The following is a 13,917-nucleotide window of genomic DNA, read 5'->3' on the forward strand; positions in this document are numbered from 1 at the left end:
CGAGGTAGCTACCATACCTGAGAGTTCTCCAAAAGGTTTACAAAACATTTCTTCCTTTCCAATACCTTCAGTCTTCCTTGTGAATAATGGTGTAGGTTTTCGCCATATAGAGGCATGTGAAAAAAGACCAAATCTCACACAGGAAAGGGCTTCACACAGAGGTGGTGAACAGAAACTGATCCACACCCTGCCTGGGGGTTCCCCAATGCTCTTAAGTGTGCTGGGGAGGAAGTGCTGGAGAATGGGGTGAAGACCGACTCCCGGGATACCTGATGGAGGTGCTGGTCCTCTAGCATTGCTGTCTGCCTGCTGCTGTAGGCAAATGTAATGGGATTGCTCATTTTACCCCCAAAGTCAGGCCAAAAGATCATTCTAAAAGGAAGCCATGAAATGGAATAGCAAATACCAGAAAGTGATACTCAGTACACATTGGGTCACAGTTGATACCAAACAAATGCACCAGACACTGCGTCCAATGGTTACTAAAGTAAAATTGGCCCTCATTCTTTTCCAACTTAAAGCACGTTCCATAGTATTGTCTTTACAATTATTTAGTAAAATAAAACATGTTAAGCCAGAACAAAAGAGTAATCGTAAATGTGGTATAGAAAAACAAAACAAAACAAAAAAGCCAGATGAATGACCTCATTTGCTTTGGGACCTATATAACAGATTATATTAATAGTTAGATTTTATAAACAAGAGCAAAAAAAATCTAAGGAATAAGTGGAAAATCAACATGCAGTATCACATATAATGGTGTGCAAAAGGCTTAAGACATGTGCAAAGCTTATCTTCGTAATTAGAAATATGCAAATTAAAATGAGATACCATTTTCGATCTAGCAGAGTAGCATAAATTAGGAGGCAAACTGACAGCACGGGGCATTGGTGGGGAGCGGCAACTTTCATATTCTGTTGAGGGAGAAGGCCAACATTTGCTGCCAAATTAATTTGAATGGATTTGGCAACACTGATAAAAAATGACCTTAATAATTGCAATGACTTTTCTTTTTTGCCAATATCCAAATAAGTATCTGCTGTGGTGTGCAGTGTTGTGTGCTAGCATACAAAATATAAACAGTGAAGCAGTCGTTAAACAAAGCACGGTGCGTTGCTGTACAGTGAAGTACTGCTTAGCTAGGTGAGGAATACAGTAGCAGTACATAAGTAGATGTGAAAATTTTCCTAATACATTGTGTCCACTGAATGAACACGCCACATACAATGTGTGTTGTATGCCTGTTCATAGATACTTTTAGAAGGATTCTGGATAGCTTCAGAAGAAGTATGTAAAATTAGTTTCCTTTAGAGACATAGGGATGAAACCCGGAAATGGAGTCTAAAGTGGGAGGAAGATCCATTTTATAACCTTGAACACATCTGGCTTTGTTTGCTTTGTTTGGTTGTTTGTGTTTGTTTTGTCTTACCAAGTGCACGAATGCTTTCAAAAAGAAATCCCAGTTAGTATAAAGGAAGCAATAGGTTGGGCATTAGGCTCACACCTTCAAGCCTAGCACTGGGGTGGTAGAGGATGATGGATCTCTGATTTGAGGCCAGTTTGTTTTACATAGCAAGTTCTAGACCAGCCAAGGCTATACAGTGAGAGGCTATAACAAAAAAAAGTATACTAAACGAATGACTGAACTAGCCAAATAGTGTGCAGCAAACAGAAACAAAACTCTAATATACTATTTCTATTACTGCTAAAAGAAATTAATGCTTTTGAACGAGTAAGTTTTTTCAAACAATAATCTATGATGAGACTGTAGAAGGTTGTATTTTTCAGGCTATCGATTTGATTACTCAGTAGTCAGAGATTGGCCTGCAAACTAATGATAGTTTTTTTTTCAGTTAGTGGAGGAAGTGGGATTATTTACATAGCTTTGAGAATATGGAAAAGATGTTGACTTTATTCTCAAGGCTTATCTTCTATTGGAAAGAGAATGAAAGCTTAATACCCTCATTTAAACCTATTCTATGATTGTTTGGTGGCAATTAAAGTGTTTTCCAAGCACTGAGCCTTGATGAAACATCGATAGAGTAATTTGCAACTGAGTTAAAAAATGCAACCACATTATTCATGTTACCCACAAGTAGAAAGGCTTTCATCAGGGTGGACAAAGAGTACAACACATTTCAGAGAAGACCTGAACTACACGTGGCTGAAGAAACTGCACTCAGTGCAGAAAAGCATTCAGCAAGAGCTACTGCTTCGGGGCTGTGGAGAGCGCTCAAACATGGGGACCAGAGTTCAAATCCCAGTACCCCACTGAAAACAAAACTTGAGTGTGAGCACGCCTGCATGTAATTCTAGTGCTAGGGCTACCAAAACAGGGAAATTCACGGAGCTCGCTGGCTTTTATATTCCTGAAAGGAGCTAAGAAGCAGTCCAGTTGATGGGATATGACCATAATCCCTTATAGGAATGTCTAATTATGCCTAGGACAACATGGGTTTTTTGTAGTTGTTGTTTGTTTGTTTGTTTGTTTGTTTGTTTGTTTTTGAGACAAGGCCTCACTGTGTAGCTCTGGCTGGTCTGGTGCTCTCTATGTAGGCCAGACTAACCTCGGATTCATAGAGACCTGTCTACCTCTGCCTCCAGAAGTCATGTGTGACCAATCCCACCTAAAACATTGGAATTTAATCTTATGCAGTTCAGAATGCGTTCTGTGCAATTGGATGAAGGACAGACTGGAGGCTTCACACAGGATTTGTAACATAAACTGTGCCTAAATGTCCATGTAGGCAAAAGCCTGTTGGTAAGGTCACTGGCAAACTCGAGGAAGCAGACACCAGGGTAACAGCATCCTCTGCTGTAAAGAAAGGAGAGAGTGTTCTGGTTGAATGAAGAAACTTCTAGTTGGCAGCAGGCTTAGAAGGCAGGAGGAAGTGTAAGACTAGTGTGTTAGCTTATAAAATTGTGCTTCCCAGATAAGAACATAAAATCAATAGAGGGAGAAGAGGACCTGGAAACTCTAATGAGTAAATACTTGGGAAATAATAGATGGATATTCTTACTAAAAAAAAATATTGGTCTTCTTGGAGCAGTGAGAGTCTTCAAGAGCTACACGGGACAGGAGAAATGACTCGGGGTTTGGGTTGCTCTTCCAAAGGAGCCGGGATGGATTTCTACAACTCACTTTGTGGCTAACAACCATCTGTAACTTCAGATCCAGGGAATCTGATGCCCTCTTCTGACAACTGTGGGTACTGCATGCATGTGGAACAGACGTACATGCAGCAAAACACCCACATACATAAAGCATAGCCCCAAACTGCAGATGCCAGGGAAATGAGTAAAGGACCAGTGCTGTGGTGGGGAAGCGGTGCAGAATGGACTAACAGGGCACAAGGAATCTGATGGGGGATGGGACAAATGGGAGAATCTCACACTAGACAGGGTTGGGAGATAAAGTAAATAAAGATACAGAAGGAGAAAGTAAAATAACCATAAGGATTTCCAGAAAACAATACATAGGGATCATATAATTAAGTATCTATTATGAAGTACTATATGGTGTACATAATTCTGTCTATAAATATACATTATAAATAAAATTGTCTGGATTACCAATACTCCCTCCAAGATTCAAAGACCATCCCTAACATGGTTGCTCTCTGCCACTGGCCCGCTCACCAGCTGTAAAAAATGGTGAAAGAAAGCACTTACTATGGTGTTTTGGGGGTCAAACCTAATGACACCCAGGAAGAACTGAAAGGGGTATTTAGACCCTGATAAGAATCCAAATGAAGGAGAAAAGTTTAAACAGGTTTCTCAATGTTATGAAGTTCTTGCTGATTCCAAAAAAGAGAATTATGTGACAAAGGAGGCAAGCAGGCAATTAAAGAGGGTGGAGCAGGTGGTGGTTTTGGTTTGCCCATGGATATCTTTGATGTTTTTTGGAGGGGGGGGAGGAGGAGGAAGAAGAAGAGGAGGAAGAAGAGAAGGAGGAGGAGGAGGAGAGGGCAGAGAGAAAGGAGAGGTAAAAATGTTCTGCATCAGCTCTCAGTGACCTTAGAAGACTTATATAATGGTGCAACAAGAAAACTGGTTTTGTAAAAGAATGTGATTTGTGACAAGTGTGAAGGCCTAGGTGGTAAGAAAGGAGCAGGAGAGTGTTGTCCCAACTGCTGGGGAATGGGCATGCAGATCAGGATTCATCAGACTGGACCAGGAATGGTTCAGCAAATTCAGTCAGTGTGCATGGAGTGCCAGGGTCATGGAGAACGCATCAGTCCTAAAGACCGATATAAAAGCTGCAATGGAAGAAAGACAGTTGGAGAGAAGAAAATTTTAGCAGTTCATTGATAAAGGCATGAAAGATGATCAGAAGATAACATCCCGCGGTGAAGGAGACCAAGAGCCATGACTGGAGCCAGGAGATAAGGAGATATTATCATTGTGTTAGATCAGAAAGATCACGCTGTTTTTACAAGGTGAGGAGAAGACCTTTTCATGTGTGTGGACATACAGCTGGTTGAAGCATTGTGAGGCTTCAAAAAGCCAATATCTACTCTTGACAACCGAACCATAGTCATCACCTCTCACCCAAGTCAGATTGTCAAGCACAGGGATATAAACTGTGTGCTAAATGAAGGTATGCCAATATACCATTGGCCATATGAAAAGGGATGTCTAATCATTGAGTTTAAGGTAAACTTTCCTGGAAATGGCTTTCTCTCTCCTGATAAACTCTCTCTGCTGGAAAATTCCTTCCTGAAAGGAAAGAAGTGGAAGAGACGATGAAATGCATCAGGTAGAATTGGTGGATTTTAATCCAAATTAGGAAAGACGGCGTCATTGTAATGGAGAAGCATATGAGGATGATGGCCGTCACCCCAGAGGTAGCATTCAGTGTCAGACCTCTTAATGGGCCAGTCATTCTTTGACATTCTGTACGCAGCAGTGGATGTGAGCAGGACTGTAATCAGAATATGCTCACTACTTGGCTGTTGTATTTGTTTTAATATTCAACTATAGTCGTGTTTTTAAATGTCAAATGAAGAATAAACACAAACGTAAAAGCTGTGACAGAACCCTACCATGAACACTACCCCAGCCCCAGCCCTGCTAGGCACTTCCTGTGAACTCACAGGCTACTTTGGCCAGAGAAGCAGAAAAACTAACTGCAATCCTTCACCTGTCCCTCCTCTCCTCCAAATTCAGTTGCCCAATCCCGTCCCCAGCTCTGAAGCAGATCAACGCTGCAGCTCCCCCTGTCTTCCCTACCTCTGTGTCCAGTGGATCCCACAGACCTTTCCTTCCAACCTTTCCTCACCTCTATTCACCCCTATTGTCTCAGCCCAGCTCCAGTAGGAATTCCCTGGGAACCCGCCATCCAAGCACCTCAAGTGGTTACTGAATATCAAATGGTCAGTCCTGAAAACATACATTCAAGTATCACTGTACAGACTCTTTGTGTGTGTGTGTGTGTGTGTGTGTGTGTGTGTGTCTGTGTCTGTGTGTGTCTGTGTGTGTGTGACAACAATTAATGTCAAAATAATCCTAAACCTGAAAGGAGCATGAAAGCATCATAAATTCTCTATTACGAGGACTTGAGTTGCTTCTCCGCTAGAGTTCTTCTCATTATATACATATTTGAAACCTTGTTTTCTCTATAAGAATTAGAATTCCAGAAAATGCCAAACTGGGATGGTAATTTTGTGCTCTGGGAACTCTTGAGGAAAAGGGAAGCTGAGAACTAAGGGATTAAATAGATGGTAAAGAGGAGGAAGGGTGTGATAAATGGGATCTTGGGAGAGACTTCTGGGAGTCACGTGACAGGAGCTGCACGTGGGTAGTTTGCCCAAGCTGTAGAAGCTGGGACAAGAGGGCACTGCTATTAAGTACAAAGAAGCAGGGACTGGGCTGAGTCAAAATTAGAATAGTAATTTTTTTTAATCTCAAGATTGAGCATGTCTTCCTGACCTTGGGATACACGGTTCATGAAGGTGGAGTCAGGGTCAACTATTTTATGCCATGAAATGAAAAAGCATTTAGATGCAAGGCCAGACATAGACCACAGTTACCATTTAATCCATTAATAATTGCCACAACAAAGCAAACGGTTTAATTAAAATAGTGTGGAAAGACATACTTTTTCAGCGAGCTGAAGGAAATTGGAAAAAAGATCATTATTAATTTAAGGTGGCAAAATGTTATCAATATTCCATTTAATGCTGCTTTTAATGTTCTAATTCCGTAAATGAGAAAGTAATCGTAATGGGTTGCCATTGATCCACCAACACTTATTTCCACCATAAAGGTGACCTTCAACTAAAATTTTCCTTAGCAAAGGAGTTTTCTGGAACATAATACATGTGGGCACAGAATGCTAACAGAGTCAGTGTCCTTCAGAAGCAACAAAACCTCTTGAATTCACATGCAATGGTCAAGCAACAGTTCCTATGTGCTCTGCAGGTGCTGTGTCCTATTCTGTGCTGTCTGAAAAGATAATCACAGATGGTGCATGATGTGAAGACTTGAAAAATGGGACAACAGAGGAAAGGTCGTTCGGATAGAATAGGCTTCCCAAGGAGCGAGATAATGGCAGGAAGACATGAAGCCTGAGTCTTCAGAGATCCAAAACCAGCATGGCACAGTGTTGGAAAAAAATGAAAATTTATATTAAGGGGTTTTTAATGTATGAATGTTATATCTGCATGTATGCCTGCCTGCATGCCAGAAGAGGACATCAGATCCCATTAGAGATCGTTGTGAGCCCCCATGTGGTTACTGGGAATTGAACTCAGGACCTCTGGTAGAGCAGTCAATCTTAACCAGAACCATCTCTCCAGCCCAGTATTAAGGATTTCTTGGATATAAGTTAGACAAGGTATCACTATGTCAGAAGCAAGACTACTTTGTAGAGATCTGTGTAGGAAAGTTGTAAGCTGAGAATATACTGATGGTTCCCCAGCCTTTTGTGTTATTTCTGGGGTTGTATTAATAAGGAGCAAGTGGAAAATGATCCTGGCTACAGTCTCATTAAATTTTATTCTATTTTTATGTATATGGATGCTTGTCTTCATGTAAGCTTATGTATAGCTTTTGGGTCTAGTGCCCACAGAGGCCACGAGAGGCCTTCAGATCTCCTGGAACTGGCTGTAAGCTGCCTTGTCGGTGCGGGGAATTGAATCTGGGTCCTTTCAGAAAGCAGCTAGTGCTCTTAACTTCGGCATCATCTTTCTAGCCCTTGGAAACAGTGCGTTATTACTCAGTACAAAAATCTCCTCTTCTAGATGGAAAGGAGTAAGGAAATTAGCTGACCCCTCAGTCTAGGCCCTGATCTCATGGTTAACACTACAACATTGACCATATTTTTAATTCTGCACAGCTTTGGGAACTAAGAGAGCCACAGAAGTGCTGGAATTCTTGGCTCTAGAAGTATATGATACAAGGAAAATTTTGTATTGAAGGGCTGTGCTAATACAGATCCCATTTAATTTACATCTTTGTTACGTCTCAGCAAATTGGCCCAGAATGTAAAACCACATGGACAGAGGAATGGGTTCCTATTTCCCCAAAACCAAGGAGAAGTCAGTATTTGAATTTCGTTGGTTTAGGAAAGATTTCATCAGCTAGGAGCCAAGTGCTGCCAAGTGCCTTTCTAGGTCCAAGACCCAAGACTTGAAAACTACCTTTTCCACACCTTGACCATTCATTTACTACAGACCGCTATGTTCTTTAGCTTCCCCTAGAGGCCAGTTGGGTCTTATAAAGGCATAGTTTATATTACTGCTTAACATGTCAAGAATGCCGAGCACCTCAGGCATGGCGGACAAGTCTGAGAGAAGCCATGTCACATGAGGCTGTTTATTGGCCTTTTGGGGGTTTCCTTGGTTTCTTCACAAACATGCTTCAGAACTCTCCCTGGGTAAGTCTTGAAGGAAGAATACATTTGGGCAAAAGATTAAGAGGGAAAATCATGTTAGTCAGGAGTGAGCAACTGCTGTCATGCTTCTGTGACAATGGGGATTCTGAGTTAAGAGAGGAAACTTCTCTAGAGGAGAGATGAGTGGAGGCCGTTGATAGGTGGAGATAACAAGGAAAGGGGGTGATGGAAGCCAGGGTCTGACCATACAGAGCTGAATGGGGATTCTTTGGAGCTGCCTTTCATTTCTGGGGAAAATGGGATCAGAAGCAGTTTCCATGGTGAGCAGTCCTCCTTCCTGACAACAGAACTGCATATGAGACAGGGAAGCCTGCAGACTTCTTTTCCCTTCTGTAATCAGGAACAGATCATGGCATTAAAACAGAATGTCCAATTAGCAGCTTTCAAAGTTTTCTGCTAAGATTCCTGCATTAGGATCGTATGACCTCAAAACAAATCGGCTCAGTTAGATTTAAAGCCCATGCGTGTCTGTAAATGTCCCGATCTCCCTTGGATGGTGGCTTTTCATTTTTATTTTCTTTCTTCTGTCCACATTTACTGTTTCTATCTTCCTTTGCTATGACCTAGTGGGGCAGCCATAGGCATCTCACTCTACTTCTGACTACCCTGTGCTTTCAATTCCTTTGTAAACTGAGCTTCAACCTGTGATTCCAAATGAATAAAAGGTTCCAACGAATTAATTTGAGGTTACCTTATTTTTGCAGTTTTAGGGAGCAGACCTGAGGACTTGGCACGTGCTAAATAGTATTCCCAAGCTGAGTGAGTCAGTGAGTGAGTGAGTGAGTGAGTGAGTGAGTGAGTGAGTGCAGATACTGATGTGCAAACCAGAGTTATTATTTCTAGCATTAATAAATGAAAGAGACCTGTACTTGACTGACAGAAGCTTTCACCCTTGGTTTCTGTTGGATGGAGTCACGTGTTTTATGGGTCACATATTTTATATTACACACTTCATTCCCTCTATTTCTCTGAGCCAAGAAGTGCATCTTGAAATAATCAAATAAGTAAATCGATTTCCTCCCAGGCAAAGGCTCTGACACTTATTTGTGTTATTTGGTTGCAAATCATTATCCTGCATGGTGCAAGTGAGTAAAGATTCCTTCCTGGAACATTAATGGACGACGTACTGTCAGGAACATGAAGTTTGATTCTTTTTTATTAATATATTTATTTATTCACTTCACATCCCAATAGAATTTTTATTCTTATGTTGAAGGGTCTTTTTCTTGAAAGGCCCCTCATGAGGGAAAATTGTGGTCTGAGGACACAATTGTGGGAGTGTAGCCCTAAACTGCATACATCATACAAGCCTAATGAATGTGAGTCTAGGCTACTGACCGAAATATTTGCCTTCATCCTGAAATGGAAAATAATCACTCTTTGCCAATGACCAAACCTTAAGTAGTGGCAGTATCTGTGAACAAATATATTGCTTCTGTATCTGCTGGGACTGCTCGGAAGATTTAACAAGAAATATCCATAGCATCAGGGTACTTTAAAAGTGCTACTTTTTCTAAAGTGAAGGCAGTAGTAAAAAGACCCGCAGAGTAATACTGTCAATAATGGAGTAATACTGTCAATAACAGAGTAATGCTGTCAATAATGGAGTAATGCTGTCAATAATGGAGTAATGCTGTCAATAACGGAGTAATGCTGTCAAAAATGGAGTAATACTGTCAATAACAGAGTAATGCTGTCAATAATGGAGTAATACTGTCAATAACAGAGTAATACTGTCAATAACGGATTAATACTGTCAATTACGGAGTAACACTGTCAATAATGGAGCAATACTGTCAATAATGGAGTAATACTATCAATAAAACTTGCTGAGCTATGTCCTTTTGATTCTTGGCTAATAACATGGATCAAACAACGTGTTTAAACCATTAGAAGAAACTGTGACAAAGGTAATGGCTGATACTAAATTTATTTCCAAGGTTAGAGGAGTCAAGATGAAAGAGTACACCATATTGCTTGGATTTCATTAATTTCTTTTCAACTTTTCAATATACAGTGCTAGACTATTGGCCCCAATACTAAATGACAGTTGAATTATTCATTTAACAGTCAATTACAAGGCCCAAAATCATAGTTGTTAAGTAATCACGTTTGAGCTGCAATTAGAAGAATCCTAAGTATAGATCACTGTATTTTCTGCAGGAAGCTAGAGAAAGTATTGTCTTCATTGAGCCACACAGTATTCACCAGAAAATGGGGATGATGTAAAAAGGGGTTCACAAATCTGCAGCTGCAGCAGCACCATCTACATACTAGATAGGATGTTGGATAGCCCAGGATGTTGAATGTCTAACAGGATGTCTAACAGGCTAAGTGCTACTGAGAGAAGTAGATGATTTACTATATTGATACCTATACAAAGCTTAGAACAGGGCATAACACTCAAACGTATTCATTCAGAGTGTAGCCGTTCCAGCGAGGACTGACTGGAGTTGCAACCATGGAAAATAAATGTCAAAAGCAGAAAGTATTAAATAAAATCTGGGTGTGCTGTCTTAAGCCTGTAATCCAGTGACTGAGAAAGAGAAGGATTGGGAGTTGAAGGCTAACATCCAGTGCACAAGACCATTGTCTTCAGAACAGACAAGGAACACTGGCTTGCAGTGGACAGAATATCATTGAGTGCTGCCAGGTAGATGGTTTTAAAAAAAAGAGTACACATAGTTGGGTGGGTGGAGAAGGGTAAGTGGATCTAAGAGAAACTGGGAGAAGGAAGCAAGTTGAATACGATCGAAAAACATTGTACTAAATACTCAGAGAACTAGTAAGAATGAATAAAGAAAGAAAAGGAAGGGAAGAAGGAAGCGGAAAGAAAGGAAAGCCAGCTACAATAGCAGATGCCTGTGATGTAAGTAAGCACTCTGGAAAGGAGGCTTGGGCAAGGAGGTAACAATTGTGAGGCCAGCCTGGGCTAAATCCTGGAGATCCTATCTCAAAACAAAGCAACACAAAACACCATAAAACAACAGATTCTTACCTTAGAGCATTTCTACTTGGACCTCATTCTGCTTCCATGTGGTCCCCATTGGAAAAAGGGAAAGCCACCATAGTCTCCTAAGTACCCACTGAGACAGTCAGTCAAGGCTTCTCTACCAAGAGCCTGGAGCTTAGATTACAACTCACCAGTCACAGTTTTAACTAATGCTGCCCTAGACATCCCAGAAAGACAAATATGTTGGAATATAAAACCACATTCCTTAACTCTATTTTAATACACATCTCATATAAATTACTGTCTGAGACTGATAAAGCTGACAGCATTGAAAAGAGTCCCATCTGGCAAGCTGTGTGGAAACAAATTGATTCTGCCTGATGGGGGTGAGGGGTTACCAGAGTCCTACATGTCTGCACAATTTCCTCGGATAATGTGGGTCACACAACAGCTCTCTAATTTGGCTACCCATTAGAATTGCTAGAGAGCTTTTCAAAAATACTGATAAGTGGGTACTACTCCAAAAGATAGCAATTTAACCGTTTCAGACTAGGGCCTAGGCATGAGAATTTTTCAAGTTTCCCACATGATTATACTGTGTAGCCATGATTGAGAACTACGGCTATAAAACACAGTAGGCCCAGAGGAGATGCACACTAAGTTTTAGTGGGTAAGTGACTAAATGCCAAACTTTGACTTAGTGATGAAGTGAAAGAAGTTAGCATAAAACGAGCAAGAACCAAGGGCAGCAAAAGTACAACAATGCCAAGCAACCAGAGCTTCCAGGGACTAAGCCACTAACTAAAGACTATACATGGACTGACCCTGGACTCTGACCCCATAGGTAGCAATGAATATCCTAGTAAGAGCACCAGTGGAAGGGGAAGCCCTGGGTCCTGCTAAGACTGAACCCCCAGTGAACTAGTCTATGGGGGGAGGGCGGCAATGGGGGGAGGGTTGGGAGGGGAACACCCATAAGGAAGGGGAGGGGGGAGGGGGATGTTTGCCCGGAAACCAGGAAAGGGAATAACACTCGAAATGTATATAAGAAATACTCAAGTTAATAAAAAAAAAAAAGAACCAAGGGCAGAAGAGGGATTGGAGAAAAGGGGTTCAGATGGAGGATCACGTGGGCAAATATTTGGCTTTTATGTCCTGAGATGAACCGGAATGAATGTAGGGTTTTCCTACCACCAGTACCCTAGTAGTTTTATAAAGTTCTGGACAACATCACAGTGTTGGTATCAAGAACTGGCTTCAGGGTTGGTTGCAGATCGCCCCTGAACCCAGCAATGAAGATGACATCACACATAGGTGACAGGAACCGGCACAGCTGTTGCCATGGCAATGGCCATACATTCCCAGTGTCCATTTACTTTCCCTCCCACCTTTACCAATGAGTAGTTACATCACAGCCTAAATAAAAGTCAGAGCCTTCCTGACCTTCGCCCCTCCTTTTTCTCTCTCTTTTCCCCCTTTGTCTCCATCGCCCCCTTTTGTCCCCTTACCCCAAAATAAACCTCTCTCCCATGGAACTGCATTGGCCTGATCTGGTGTGTCCGGACTGGAGTCATGATTCTATCACAACACACAAGGCCAAGGACAAATTAAAAATGCTATATGAGAAAAAGGGAAAGCTACAGAAATGCAAAGCTGACAAAATGAAGTATCAAAAAAAATCCACCACATAATACAGTTGCCATCAAATCGATCTCAAAATTCATTCACCATAAGAGCAAAACCTGAGTCTAGTCTACATATTAGTGGAGTGGACTGAATGAATGCATAGCGTTCACCCAGTGAGATTACAGGGAGTAAAAAGGCGCGAACTTCTACAGCTTAGAGCACGATGAACTTCCCTGACACAGTGTTCGCAAGGCTAAGACACATGAGCATGAGAAACACAAATCAACTTAAATGAAAATTGAAGAGTTGGAAAAGTGAGTGAAAAGTAGGTGCAGTTTGGATGAGTGGGTGTCTTTGGGAGAGGTCCTGACCCGGAAGCACATGAAGGAGCTTGCTGATTGGGGCGGGTTCCAATGCATACACATACCACAACACTCAGTGAATCAAACTATTTAAGATAAGTGGGCTTCTGGTAATGATCCTCTGTTCTGCTTGCAGACAGGAGCCTAGCATAACTGTTCTCTGAGAGACTCTACCCAGAAGCTGACTGAAACAGATGCAGAGACCCACAGCTAAACATTGGGTGGAGGTCAGGGAACCTTATGGAAGAGTTGGGGGAAGGATTAAAGTCCCTCGAGGGGATAGGGACCCCACAAGAAGAGCAACAGAGTCAATTAAACTGGACAAGTTGGTTCTCTCAGTGACTGTTCCACCAACCAAAGAACATACACAGGCTGGGCATAGGCCCTCTGCACATATGTAGCAGACATGCAGCTCAGTCTCCATGTAGCTCCCCCAAAAAACTAGAGTGGAGGCTCTCCCCTAAAGCTGTTGCCTGTCTGTGGTATCTGTTCCCCAACAGGGTTGCCTTGTCTGGCCTCAGTAGGAGAGGATTACCTAATCCTGCAGAGACTTGACCCACCGCACCATGGTGGGGAAATATGCAGGGGGTGCCACAATCTCCTCCAATGGGAAGGGGAGAGGGAGTGGGGGAGGACTCTGTGAAGGAATGAGGAGGGGGCAGCATTTGGGATGTAAATAGATTAATAAGTGTGCTTTACCATACGCAGGGTATACAGCAATAAAAAAGAAAACTGACTTTCTAATTTTTAAAATTTATTGTATATTATGTATTGATTTTGATGTATATGAATGTTCTGCATACATGGACATCTGAGCACCACATGGGTTCTGGGTGACTACAGAGCCCAGAAGAGGGTACTGGATTCCCTGGGAATGGACTTACAGATGGTTCTGAGCTGCCATTGGGTGTCAGGAGCGAAACTCGCCGAGTCTCTCCAGCCTCTCTTATTTGCCATGATTATGACTCATCCCATAAATCCTAAGAGCTTACTCTGAGACCGTTGGTGTTGTGGTTGTAGGACACAGCAGTTTCCTAAAGGGACAGAGCCTCTGTCCTCCTAACTCTTGCGTTGTATTA

General features: G+C 41.9%; 1 protein-coding gene and 1 pseudogene across 1 annotated transcript in view; one reads left to right on the top strand and one right to left on the bottom strand.

The window, feature by feature from the left end:
- Lancl3 (LanC like family member 3) overlaps positions 1 to 13,917 on the bottom strand; it is a 137,168-nt gene that overhangs the window by 73,266 nt on the left and 49,985 nt on the right. The gene's annotated exons all lie outside the window — the stretch shown is intronic.
- Positions 3,652 to 4,873, top strand: Dnaja1-ps1 (DnaJ heat shock protein family (Hsp40) member A1, pseudogene 1; annotated as a pseudogene).

This window comes from Rattus norvegicus, chromosome X (genome assembly GCF_021556685.1).
Source record: "Rattus norvegicus strain SHRSP/BbbUtx chromosome X, alternate assembly SHRSP_T2T, whole genome shotgun sequence".
NCBI classification, from domain to species: Eukaryota; Metazoa; Chordata; class Mammalia; order Rodentia; family Muridae; genus Rattus; species Rattus norvegicus.